The following is a 14,656-nucleotide window of genomic DNA, read 5'->3' on the forward strand; positions in this document are numbered from 1 at the left end:
AGCATTGGAGAGAAAGAACGTGCAGCTTGATTGTGTATGCCTTGTGGTAAACTGAGAGAGCGCACGGCTGATTTTTGCACAGTCTGTAGGTTTTCGCGACTGGTTTGCTTGCACGTTTTTGCTCACATTGCAGGCAAAATTGTGTATTCGTAAGTCTCTGGATACGTGGGCGTTCTGGGAATTTTGAAAATACAAAGGGCACTTTGGGAGTTTCAGCTGGAGTGCATTGATTAAAAAATAATGTAGCATGGTTGTGATTGGCAACGGATAGTGGATCAATATGCCAACTGTGGTACTCACAAGAAGGCAATGCTCGATGGATTTCTATCCAAAATGTCATCACTTGGAATGCCTTGATTGCGGAACAGAAGGAAAGGGTTTTCTTTCAAAATGCTTTTATTTATGCTTGCACCTTGAAGGCAAGCGGCTTTACGAAGTCGATGGCTTGGCACCTGAGAGAATTATTGGCGAGATTATTGGGACCGAAGAAAACATGTTATGCTAAGCGATGCTTTGGTTGAAATCTAAGCCAAGCCAGAGCTTTTTGTTAAAACATGGAGATCGAAGGCATCACGGGGGTGGGAAGCGAGGCTAAGCAAGAGAACGCTCATTATGCTGAGAATGAGCGTTATCAGCATGTGCTCGCCTTGCATGGCGAGTGGAAGAAGCAGGACCGCCAACTGCATGGTGCACCACCAGCGGCAGTTTATAAGAGGAGATAGCCACCATCTGCGAGCATGGGAGATTCTTATGCTGAGTTGGGGGTGGGAGGGCGGTGGGCAAAAAAAAAAAAGGGTTTTAGATGGGGACCTGCTGACCACGCAAAGTAGACGGGAAGCAACCGGCAGAGGGAGAAGAGTCAGCAGGGATGCTCGAAAGCAAACAGGAGAGCTGAAGCCTGAGAAGGGCGGAGAGGTTCCAGGTTTAAGGGGGCCTTCAGGGCTTCTATACAGGGCCACATGCTAAAAGGAATAGGCGGCAGGTTGGTGAGCAGAAAAGGAGAGAAGGCCATAAGCTGCCAGGATTGCATCAAAAAGGAGACGGTAACCCTAAACCGCCAAGAGAAGACTGTAGGCATTGTACGGCTGAGCTTCAGGGAAGAAAGGTGAGAGAGAGCAGGTAGGGCTGCCAACGACTGCAAAAAAGGCCGTCGATTGCAGCGGACGGGGTTCCGAGAGCTGCGAGTGTCGAAGGTCGAGAGTGCTACAGGCTAACGTCCATCTATTTACTCTATTATCTATCTATTTACCTATTTACTGTATTATGGGAGGCCATATGCAGGCACTCCACGTGGCTACAAGCGGGTATAAGCTGGATGACCTCGGAGCGTGGACGGCAACCGCTGCGAGGAAGCCATCCGAGACTCGGAAACTTGCAGGGGAAGGCGAACAGGCAAGCCTTGGAGGCAAGCGACGGTCAATGAGGTAGTTGAAGAGGCGGCCTAGCCCGATCAGAGAGAGAGAGAGAGAGAGAGAGAGAGAGAGAGAGAGAGAGAGAGTGTTAGTTTATGACTCCAAGACTACGAGGGGGAAGAGGTGCCGTCATTCAGCCGAAGCACAATCAAGCGCTGTCGCACCTACTTTGTTTTGAAATGGAGCTCATTTCCATTGCCAGCGATGCTTACTAGTCGCAGACTTGCAAGCTTCTGCATCCATGGCAAGAGAATTAAAGAAAGCGAAGTGCATTTCTTATTCTGTGCCTTGAATTCTAAGCTGGAAGTCCAGAGTGAGCGCATGTATAAGTTCAACGTTGAAAATTATTTTGTTCCCCTCAATATGGTGGCAGCGCTAAGGCCGAGGCAGCTGCCCATAGGCTCGGGGAGAGAGAGAGAGAGAGAGAGAGAGAGAATCGCGATGGCTGGGATAATGTTAAGCATCTCAATTGCAAACAACAACAAGATCTTGCACTTCAGAGGAGCTAGTCCAAGGTCCATGATGTAGTGCTCTTGGCACATACCTTAGTCAATAGATTCTCCAATTCATCTCTGGTGATGGGATACGTACACACTTCTAGCACAAGCAACAATAATTTAATTTAAGCAGACCAGTTGGCTCGGCTGGCTGATGAACATGTATGCATCACGAGTATTGAAAGTGAGAAGATAAGAAGCTATTTTTGACTACTATGTGGAAGGTGGATGTGCAGTCTCGAGAGATCTTCACACAAATATGACACAAATAACCTACTCGCTGCTACAATGATATGATAGGCTACTAAACGTATTGCTTTGTATGGCCCTTCTCAGAGTGTCGCCGACAAACTTAGCTTACCCAGAATTGCTCTCTACACGAGCTGTCAAAGCTTATTGCACCAAAGGGCTGGACAATGAACAATCCTTGGCGCATATGCGATCGCTTTCATTATACTCTACCTTGGACTTGTGCAAGACTACCAACAACACACCAAAAGTGCTTGCTATATTGGATAGAGGTTGTTCTTTCTCAAGGGGAGAGAGAGAGAGAGAGAGAGAGAGAGAGAGAGAGAGAGAGAGAGAGAGCAGAGGGCGGCATGAAGAGGACTCCTACTTCTCCTACTTCTCTCTTGAATAACAGGTCTTGAGTTCAACTCTCCTCGACGGATAGATCTTTAAGGTCTCTTGGGATAGTTTCCTACAACGTTAAAATTCTCTTCTTCTTCTTCTTCTACCTCTCTCTCTCTCTCTCTCTCTCTCTCTCTCTCTCTCTCTCACTCACACACACACACACACACACACACACACACAAGCGTATAGAATGTCTTCTTTTATTTTCTTGCCCTAAACTGTTGGTAACGCTCAATCACACAATCATGATGGGGGATGGAATGAGTAAAGTGATGTAAAAGAAGAGTACAGTTGCTTGATGGACTCCTCATGGCTTGGAGAGTACACATGAGCTCTCTCTCTCTCTCTCTCTCTCTCTCTCTCTCTCTCTCTCTCTCTCTCTCTCTCTCTCTCTCTCTCTCTCTCTCTCAATAACATGCAGATATGGAGTCCTCGCCTCTGCGGTGTTGGATATCAATGTCAAAACTCCAGGCATGTTTCGCTTGATGGGACTATTTTAATATCATAGATTGTCATGTGGGTGTCTCATAAGCTCAAGCTAATGTATTTCCTCAACACTTTGCAGAGAAGGAAGATAAAGTCTTCCCTTAGCTCTTTGCAGAGAAGAAGATAAAGTCTTCGCTCAGCACTTTGCAGCATTAAGGTTTGCATATGTGGCACCCAAACGAGAGTAGATGTTTGAGCAGCTCAAATGCCATTCTCTTGCTAGGAGCCCACGCAAAAGGAATGCAATATAGTTAGACATCTCTTAATGACACAAAAGGAGAAAGGATAGCTGGTGAAAGATGCAGAGAGGAACAACAAGAGTAGTACTTGAACACCGTGAACTCCTAGATCTATCCATTCAAGCCCGATGTGCAGTTTCAACACCTCAAACTACAGCCACACCCCTTGCATTGTTGTGTAATTACCAAATGTCCTTTTGCAACATTCGCGAGCATTTTTGCCATCTCTGTTGCTACTATTGCCCTCCCTTGAGTTAAAACCTTGCGATGCTCTTATAAGACCAACAAGTTTGGGGGGCCGCGACATTCAAGGTAGGTGCCCTTCCATACCATCAATGGTAGCAATTTGACCACTAGCAATGTCACATAATACGTAAGAGAAACATGGGAAGTTGTTGACGTGTTTACCACATATGGGGTAGCCAACTCAAGTATCAACAATGATACTGTGAGTGACAATAATCTTCGTGCAACTGAGTCTGAGTTCATGCTGATCATCATTATATGAGGGAACAATAGCTCTTCTATGGCCCTGAGTTATACATAGGTGTGTAAGTACACACATTGGTTCCTTTGTGGATAAGCCGCTTCCTTCAAGTCCATCTACATGGATTGTGGCCCCTTCGTTGCCTTACTACACCATTTTGTTTCTTGCAAGATCTCTCTGGCCCATTTTAGGGATGTGATTTCTTAGAATTCACTAATTGCAGGATGCCACAAAACATTGAGATATTTTGATCAATGTGAAAGTGGTGGTTACTTTTTAGATTAGCTACCTGATGACCCACATGTCCTCTCTAAATGTAATTTCTTATGCTTGCATCTTGAACCGTGACAATATACAAAAAATTGACATTTTTGAGCAAATGTACAAATTGTGCATGGATGAGTTTTGTGTCGCTTCCTATTTAGGATATGTTATGCTACAATACATTGATTTCCCCCCCCCCCCCCCCCCCCCCCCCCCCCCCCCCCCTTTGTTGCATACACGTATACATATACACACACCTAGCTATGTAAACACATACTTACCAGCATACATAGATACATAGAGACATTCAAAAGTGTTGACAGGCATATCAGAGTGTCAATTTAGTAGTTAGTCAGAAGTGCTTCATCGGATGTAGTCAGTCGGATCATAGTTAGTCGGATTATTGCCGAGTCTGATATTGGTCAGTTGGAATCTCTGATTATCTTATTATCTGATGTCGGATCTGATGTCAGATGTCGGATTCTTGTAAGTCGGATTTTGGTAGGTCGGATATTGTTAGTAAGTCGGATATTCTAGTGTGCCAAGATTCAGGTTGTTACAACTGTATTCAGGCCGAGCAGTTCATAACTGTGGTTTGGTGTCTTTGTGAGAGAGAGAGCACGACTTCTAACCAAAAGCTATGATGCTATAAGCCTTTCTTGAAGATGAATACGAGTTCTGAGTTTGCCCTAATCTCTCCTCCTTGCTCTGTCTGATCTTGTCTCTGTGTTATTCTGCTGAGTCTGATTCTTGTATTAAGCCTTATGAGGACTGTTTAGCTTGTTTTTCTTCATGTGTTGTCGAACCCCAACAAAAAGCGAGAATAAAAAAATGAGAGAGATATAGTGTGAGTGTTTCTATGTGTGGTCATGAGTGAGCTTGAGATACTGTATAAGAATGGCCATCACAAATTCCCATTAATCAGCCATGACGCATCCCGTTGGTAAGAGCGAATGAGACCCGCCGTAGGCGGGTCGCATGAGCTCGTGATTCAAACAAGGATAAGGCCATGGCGTGTGTTGTGGCTACAAAAGGAAAGGTAGAATGAACAAGAAGAAGTGGTGTGTATTCCATGAAGACGAACAAGAGCTGCCGAAAGCTGCCAAGGATCGTTGTGGTCTAACTCTATAGTGTAGAGAGAGAGAGAGAGAGAGAGAGAGAGAGAGAGAGAGAGAGAGAGAGAACATGCAGAGGCGTGGGCTGCACGAGTAGACGATAGGCAAGAATGTGATGATTGTATTAGGTACCAAGGAATCTTTTGCATGGCAGTTACAGTATGTTACAAAATCGTGTGGCGTTCCTTGTGTCTACTAAGATGATGACTATTTGATGATGTGGATTAATATTCCCACACGCCCCATAAGACACATCGTCCTACATAGGCATGCATGTATGTATAGTGTGAGATTAAATCTACATCCTTATGCAACCTTCATAAAATGAATTCATGACATTAAGGCTGAAAATTGAATCAGTCGGGGTCTATGGTTGCCTTCACAAGGAGTAGTATCTTCAGCTCACATCTTTGCTCTGCACGGGCTTTGTTGTTCTTTGGCCACGTTCATTGCATGTATGCTTTCTTGAGCTTGGACATGACATATTTGCCCCCACAAGTGAGATGAAAGCATGAAATCATCGTTGCGAATTTGAGTTGATGTTGAGGTTAAATATTGAAATGCCAGCAAGGCAAGAAGATTCAAAGTAGCCATTCGTTGAATGAACAGGAGAGTCGTCATGAACGTTAAACACACACATTGGTGAGGTTGAGGAATCAGCTGACAATTAGGATAGGGCTCTTGTAGGCAAGGCCACCAGGGTCAAAGGAGACGGTAGAAGAGGCTCTCGTCGAAGGAGAAGGATGCAAGGCAATATCAACTTCCTCTATGTTGGTGTGGAAGAGGCTCTCAACTTCCTCCTTATGGGAAGACTTACCTATCAGTGTAAAGATCCAAGCCAAAGGAATTGGACCTGATAGATGCTCGCAATGCACAACGTCTAGTGAGGACCTCACCCACTTATTTAAGGAGTGCCCTATGATTTGTGCATTAGCAGGAAAGATTTGTAAATGGATTAAAAAGACCTGGTAGCTAGGGTTCTTCAAGAATGATCTCTTTCTGGGTGGAAAGGTGTTTAAGAGTAAAGAGCTACTTATCGGCATGTAGATTGTTAGATTTTGCTACGTCAAAGACATATAGAATGTAATGGAAATGGCCTAGGAACATTGAAAATAGCGAAATGAAGAGAACTGTAGTGAACATTTTTATGAGACTACTTTGAGAAAATAGAGAGTGAACTTGATTAGAGATAGCAACATAACTATTATACTTGATTAACTTGGCATGAACAATACTTTGTAAGAGAGAGAATTAGAGAACTTGACAATAGTTAGGACCAGATTTACGTGGAGTCGGTCCCCCCTCCAAAAGGTTTTTGTATTATAATTTCTCCCATAAAAGGAGACTTGGTACAATACAAGCTTTGTGTTCCTTGAGACTTTAATGGTGCAATCAAGATAGAGAGCTTCATGTACCACAGTTATGTCTGTAACTTAGCAAAATAAAAACATCAACTTGTCCATGATCTCAGTCCCAAGACCTCAAACATCTTTGAAGGTGGAGAGAGTTAGCAGGGAATGAGGGTAGGGGAGAGGAAGAAGAAACATTCTTACGAGAAAGAAATAGTTCCTTACTTACGATCACTCTTCTTGCTTAGCATAGCATAATAGCATAATAATGAATATGGAGAAGATGGAAAGCTTTTGCATTGAAGCATGGCTCTTGGCTGGATTTGCATTCCATAGCGAAGAGTGTTAGTGTAGGCTCTCAACTTCTCAACAAAGTTGGAGAAGGAGATGGAGTACTTGCACTTTCACCAAGTGAGAATGAGCACATGTGAGTGTGTGAGAGAGAGAGTATACCCCCAAGCACACCCCCAACTTGCCTTGGTCGACCCCTCCTTGTAGCTCAAGAATGAAATTGATTGGACCCCTATGAGCCTAGCCAATCACATGCTTTAGTCATATCAAAAAACAATGCTAGCATTAGGACAAGTGTCCTTCTTACCCCTTTGAGAGAGAGAGGGCTTGATAAATGCTTAAACAATTAGATTAATTAGCTAAAAGCTTATTGGACACCTTTAGAGACCAACCAATAGGCTTTAGGCACCTTATGAGGGCAACATGCACTATGAAAATCTCTAAGTGTTTACCACACTATTTTACAGAGAGAAGGTCCAAACTTGCTGGAGGAGGAAAAGAGAGGCGGACGGGGGATTTTTTTCTATTTAAAATATTACCGTGAGCTTTTTCGCGTTTATTACCGCATCTTTTATCGGTTATATTACCACGTTTATTTTCGACAAAAAAATTCAGCACCTAAACTTGCTTAAACATCTCCCCCACCCCCCTTCAAATGCGTTTCCGTCCTCTCAATAAAAATTACAAAGTATTGTATGAAATTTCTAAATTTAAAAAGAAAAGAGAGAGAGACGGAGAGAGAGGGAGGGAGGGGGAGGTGATAATAAGATTACACTTGGTTACAACTAAAATAACTTTCACTGTCACTTGATTAGGTAATTGAACATGGAGTCACAAAATTAGAGAGAGAAAGAAGGGGAAGAGATAGATGAATGGATTACACGACCAAAAAACTTCATAACTGTAAAATGTTTATGAATCATCATCCAAAAGATCTCTACATGAGGTATCATCCAATTCTAAGCCCATGGCTCCTAAATCAATAAGGAGAGAAACGGAATTGTCCTTTGGATGCATTGGCTTCATCATCTTTGAATTCGTCATCCTCCATCTCATTATCTTCATCATCATGACAATCATCCTCGCTAAGACTTGCCGCCGCCGGACTTGATTCATTGACCTCCCTCTTCTCTGTCTCCACTTCATCGAAAGGCGGAGGTGGAAGAGGGTGGAAGATGCTCTCCACATCATTAGTGGAAAAAATGGTTCTCCCTTGAGGTGTTACGGGAATTACAAACCAAAGTGTTGGTTGGTGGATTGCTGGGATTTAGATGACCTATAAAAGAGAAGTTCAAAGTGAGTAACATTGGTATAATTAATGCTACAAGCAAATAAGAATAAAAAATATACATGCCACTCACCTACTCACAATTGTGTGGTAAAACTAAATTGTTATACCTCCCTGTGTGATGCACATTAGAGTCCACCATGTAGAGGCATTCTCATGTCGTCTACACACATTGCAAACCACTTGCACTCGAAGATGAAGGTATGAAAGGTTCTAAAATTAACCGTTAGTATCCTTTCAATAATTCCGCAGTACCTGGCTTCATCACCGTCTGTGTCAAAGTTGCCCATGATGGCACAATCCATGGTGGTTCTATGCTTGTCAATGTGACGCGTACGAAAGTGACGACCCTTTGACCACATCTATACTACTCTATTATGGGAGGCCATATTAAGGCACTCCACGTGGCTGTAAGCCCGGAGCGTGGATATTCCAGGTAGCAAAAAATGGCCTGCATGTAGTCGCCTCGCACGCAGCCGATCAGTCACCAGAGAGACAGGTAGAGGTGACACACGTGGCTGACGGGTGCTGGAGAGCCACCCGAGGGAGCTGATGGGCCGGGGGGAGCTGATGGGTCGCGAGGTGAAGAGGCAGGAGTGGAGGCAACCGTTGAGCAGTACTACGAGAGAGAGAGAGAGAGAGAGAGAGAGAGAGAGAGAGAGAGAGGGGTACTGCGTTGCTATGAACTTAGAGAGGGAGAGAGGTATTGCTGCATAGCTGAACTCAGAGAGAGAGTGCACTCGCATTGCTGAACTGAGTGAGAGAGAGAGAGAGAGAGAGAGAGAGAAAACGCTGCTGTCCGAGCTAGTGCAGGCGAGCTGCTGTCTGAGCTAGTGCAGATCACGAGTCGAGGAGTTTGAGCTGCGGCTGCATGTCCGAGAGCTGCTGATGTACGAGCTGCTAACCGAGCCGAGCTGCTGTTGTTTGAGCCTGCAGGTAGTAGTCCCACTTTTCTCTCTCTCTCTCTCTCTCTCTCTCTCTCTCTCTCTCTCCACCCCCATGCTTCCCTGTAGCACAGGGGGCAAGGCTTGGGTGCTACACGTTACTAAAGGGATGCTACACATTACTAAAGGGGAGTTGGTTGCTAGGGGTGAGAGGAAGGTCGAGCGCTGCAGATCAGAAGGGGGGCGAAGAGATAGCCAGAGAGGAGAGCCAAGTAGCAGTGAGTTCACAAGAGAGCCAAGGCCGCCAGTTACGAGGAGTGTGCTCGCGATTTGAGAGCTCCAAAAGAACCATAGGGGCAAGTGAGAGGAGGCTGAAGAATTGCAAAAGAGGGAGAGTTGCAAAAGCGAGGTTGGCGATGGAGATTGCGTTACAGGAGGCCTAGACCAGCTGTTATGGGCAAAGGATGAGCATAGAGGAGTTGAGGGTTATTTTGGAGATAAAAAGTTATTATTAAGCTTTGGCATCATAGTTCGTATAAGGAGCTAGGCACACCATTTAGAGTGCATGGGAAGATAGAGGAGAGAGAAGATGTGGATGTTGGAGACTCAAATAAATAAATATAACGTCTCTAAACCTGAAATGCAAAAGGACTAATTACGTGGAAGCTTTCGGTGAGTGCATGATCAGGGGAATGAATGAATGGAGAGAGAGAGAGAGAGAGAGAGAGAGAGAGACACCTTATGTCCAATTAGTGTTCGGGAAAAATCATTTTTCCAAACATTCAAAAGTCCCTTTCTTGAGTTTTCCAAGAGGAAATTTATACTAGTCTTGAGGTTTATTCTTCGGGTGTTGGAGTAGTTTGAAATTGAAAACGGCACGATATTAATCTGAGACGCATGTTTCCCAAACATTGAGTCCAATCGAAGCAAAAGGTCCAACTTTGCGGTCAACAAGATTTTTGAAATGGAGTTCCTCTCTCTCTTTCTCTTTTATGTTTGGTCAATGGACCCCGGAATCCGACCATCGCACCTTATGTATTGACCTTTCATGTGGAGAAGCAACTAAGCATGATAATCTCAGCCAAAGGGAAGAGAAGTTATCACTATGTATGGATTTCAAACGGGCACCAATGTACATTGAAATGGTTGAGCAAAAATTATGGATGACAAAGCTTCAATGTGATGCACCATTGGAAACTAAATGGGAAGCTTTCAAGAAAGCTATTTGTTCTTGTGCGGAAGAATGCTTTGCCATAAAGCATTTCCATGGTATCAACAAAGATAGATCACGCAAAAGGTGGTTTGATAAAGAATGTCAAGATGCTCGAAAGTCCTTGATAAAGCTTGATGCAACTATGGACAAAGACAACTATCAAAGTCATTTGCATACATACAAGGCATTGATTCAAAAGAAGATGGGAAGTAAAGCAACAAGAATTTCAAGTCCAAGAAAAGGCACATGCATGTGGAAGATTTTGGAGAAACTTGAGAGGCAAGCGGGTTGAGAATTTTGGTAACTTGAGTTTAGTGGATATGTACACACATTGTAGACAATTATATGAGCAAGCAAATACTGAAAAAATGCCATTTTATGGTTCACTCCCATGTATGCCGTCTTTTTTTACTATTGAGGATGTATGCGGTGGGCTTGAAAAGTTGGCCACCCGCAAAGCGGGAGATCTTCAAGGTATCAAGCTGGAGATGATCAAATGGACGGGAGATTTTACCCATGAGTGGATGTGTGATATGTTCAACCTTGCACTTCAACATGGTATGCCTTATGATTGGAGTACTAATTGGGTTAAGCCTTTGCATAAAGGAGGGGATGTAAAGAATGTAAACAACTATCGGACTATAATGATTGGGTCTCTTATGGCAAAGTTGTTTGGGTGCATAATGGAGATGAAATTGAGTGATTGGGCTGAAGAGAATGACAAACGTGCAAAGGGACAAGCGGGTTTTTGTCGATGCCATAGCACCATTGATCATCTTGTCACTCTTCGTGTTCTCATGGAGGAAAGTCGGTTGAAAGGAAAGCGATTGTATTGTTGTTTTGTGGACTTTAAGAAAGCCTTTGATATGATTCCACGTAACAATTTGTGGAGAAGGATGGAAGAACTCCAAGTGCCAAGTGAGTTTATGCTTGCGGTTTCTCGAATCTATGAGAAGGTGATTTGTCAATTGCGCATGGGAAGAGAAATTTCATAAATTTTTGTAAGCACTATTGGGGTTAAACAAGGATGTCCATTGTCATCAACTCTCTTTGGTCTATGCATCGATCAATTGGAACAAATGGTACTTGACTTTATGCAAGAAGAAGGCATTGAAGAGGTCACTATTTGCAATGCGGTAATCATGCTTTTGTTGTATGCGGATGATGTAGTGCTTCTAGCACACACTTTAGAAGATGCACAAAAGCTTATGGTTGTCCTTGAGAACTTTTGCTTGCATAGTGGGTTGATTGTAAATGAATCCAAAACAAAGGTTATGCTTGTGAAAACCAACCATAAGGAGAAGCCATGCATTGTGTACAACAACGAGACACTTGAAGTTGTTGAGAGCTTTAAGTACCTTGGCCTTGAGGTTCCATCCAATCACAAGTGGCATGAATATGCTATGCGTCGTTTGGAAGCGGGAAAGAGAGCATATTATGCATTTGAGAACATGTGTAATGCGGGAAACATCAAATGTTGGGTTCTCAAGAAGTATCTTTTTGATGCATTGGTGACACCGGTTCTTCTTTATGGAGTTGAAGTGTGGAGCGGGAGCATCTCAAAGTCTACTTGGAAAGAGTTTGAGAATGTCCAAAAGCGTTTTCTTACAAACTTTCTCCAAGTTAAGACACAAACATCATATATGCTCCTACTTCTTGAGTCGGGATCTCTTCCAATTGAGGTTATGGGCATGGAAAGGGTTGTGGAGTACATGATAAAGATGAGTCAAAACCCCTCACATCGACTTCCTACAATTGCATGGGAAGCAAGCAAAAAAGTTCAAAAGACGAATAAAAGCAAGATCTTGAGCACGGGATGGATGCAAGACATAAAGAAGTGGTTTGGGAGATGGGATGCATTACACTTGCTACATGATGCTTCAATTGACTCTCAAGTGAATGAAGCTTTTCTACAACGCCAATGTATTACGGCTTGGGAGAAATCCGGTGGGTCACGCTTCATACAATACACCACCTATATTGCCCCCAACTACAAAACCATGTTCTTCGCTGAGAGAGGAAACCGTACTCACACTTACATGCTTGAGCCTATTCACTTGTCCGCGATACGCACTATCGCAGCAATTCGGCTTAGCTCCCATTTCCTTCGATGCGAGATAGGGCGTTGGGGCAATGGAGAAGAGTCAAATCGATTGTGCACATTATGCTCACTGCAAGTTCGAGAGTCTGAGTACCACACACTACTAGAGTGCTCAGATTTTGATCACATCCGAACTTGCTTCTCTCACATTTTCAGCCATAACTTAGACCTACACACTTTCCTCTCCCAGCCAAAGTGTGGGCTCTCCATTGCGACTCTCATCACTACAATTTTGGAGCAATATCGAGAGTCACTCATCAGCCATACACATACTACATCACATGTAACTTTGGTCCCATAGGTCATATTTGACCTCCGAGGACAATAATAAAATCTATCTATCTATCTATCTATCTATCTCTCTCTCTCTCTCTCTCTCTCTCTCTCTCTCTCTCTCTCCAAAGACCAAGGAGCCATATATAGAGAGTGAATAGTGATAATATAGATGAGCCCCCTTTTGAATAGAGGAAAGCGCTTTGTTGCCAATCATAGGGTCTGCAATTGAAGAGATTGGTGAGAGCTTGAGAGTGATTTCTAGAGAGGACCACAGTACAAATTATCATTGTCTCCTATGCATGCAAGTTGAGAAACTTCAGCCAATAATCCAACACATCTTCCTACTCTCTCTCTCCCCCTCTCTATCTATCTTTGTCTATAGAGACGATCGAGACAATGGTTTCTCAATAAATATGTAATTTTATTTTCTTTTTTCTTCCATGTGTATCTATGTACAATAAAATGGACCTAGCTTGCACTACACCTGTACCTCTTGCAACTGCAATCAATGGTGCAAGCTCCTCCTGCATAAAAGTATATACTTCAACCAATGATGATGAAGAGATTGTGACACCTCTTCCTATCCATAGCATGCACGGTGCAAAGAGGCTAGCCCAAACATTGGGTGGGCTAACCAAGAGACAAGTTCTTGAATCTCTTGGAGAAATCAAGTCTGCGTGCGATCGGGTGGAGACAACTCAACTGAGCACTGTGGAGATGCTCCAAACACTTAGCTCCAGTGCTCATGTTAAGGGTGGACTTGCATGGAAGTTGCATGATGAAATGAAAGAGACCCAGTTAAAGATCTTGGAAAATCAATTGCACTTACAGACAACCATAGCTGGGATTGAGGCGAGCCAACAACAAGCCTTGGAGTTTCTTGGGAATTTTCACATAGAGCTCTTGGGAGTTCTTGGGGGCCAACGCAATGACCAAGATCATGCCCTGCGTGAAATTGTGCCCACTTTAAGGAGTACTGTGAACAAATTGGGTGCCTTAACAAAGCTACAAGGTTCCAGAGTTTTAGAGATTCGATCCGCTTTAAATAAATTGGGTGCCTTGACACAGTTACAGGGTTCTGGATTTTTAGAGATTCGAGCTGCTTCAAGTAAATTGGGTGCCTTGACAAGGCTACAAGGTTGTGGAGTTTTAGAGATTCAAGCCACTTCAAATAAACTGAATGCATTGGTTAAACACAATTTTCCAAAACCAAACAATCGTGTTGGTTACAATTCACGTGAGCGAAGTGCAAATCGCTTATGATATACGTAAAACATTGCTATGCAATGAGAAAATGGGAACTTTGCTTTATGTAAGTTTTTAGAGTTTTTCAATTTAAAAAATATATATGAAATGTCAAACATCAAAGACACATTATGGTGTATTTTCCTCTACACACGTGATAGCACATGTAGGTATGTAAACTAGGATTATGGTGTATTTCTCTCTCTCTCTCTCTCTCTCTCTCTCTTCATCTGCTACGAAACTTCAATTATTATCATGTTGGTTACAATATGCACGTGAATAAAGTGCAAATCGCTTATGATATATGTAAAACATTGCTATGTAATGAGAAAATGGGAACTTTGCTTTATGTAAGTTTTTAGAGTTTCCAATTTAAAAAAGATAACTGATACATACTTACTTATACACATGTCAATCACCAAAGACACGTTATGGTGTATTGACCTCTACACACGTGATACCACATGCATGTATGTAAACTAGGATTATGGTGTATCTCTCTCTCTCTCTCTCTCTCTCTCTCTCTCTCTCTCTCTCTCTCACACACACACACACACACACACACACACACACACACACACATTAATAATTGAAGTTTCATAGCAGATGGTGTCAGGACCGCAATTGTTGTCCCCAGGGCATGCAACGCGTATTAGACATCTTGATCAATCTCGAAGAGCTAGGCGTGAAACAACAAGGAATAGAGCTAGGAACTCTTTGTACAACAAGGCATTGAGGGGCTTAGGGTTACATCCACACATTTCTTATGAAAGATATGAAAGAGAGTGTTATGAGAGACAGGAGCCACCCATTGTTGGCCAAGGTCCAGATCATGAGTGCATGAATATTCATGTTGGAGACCATCAAAGTAATTTA

The sequence above is a fragment of the Adiantum capillus-veneris genome, chromosome 25 (genome assembly GCF_014529385.1).
Source record: "Adiantum capillus-veneris isolate H3 chromosome 25, ASM1452938v2, whole genome shotgun sequence".
Taxonomy (NCBI): Eukaryota; Viridiplantae; Streptophyta; class Polypodiopsida; order Polypodiales; family Pteridaceae; genus Adiantum; species Adiantum capillus-veneris.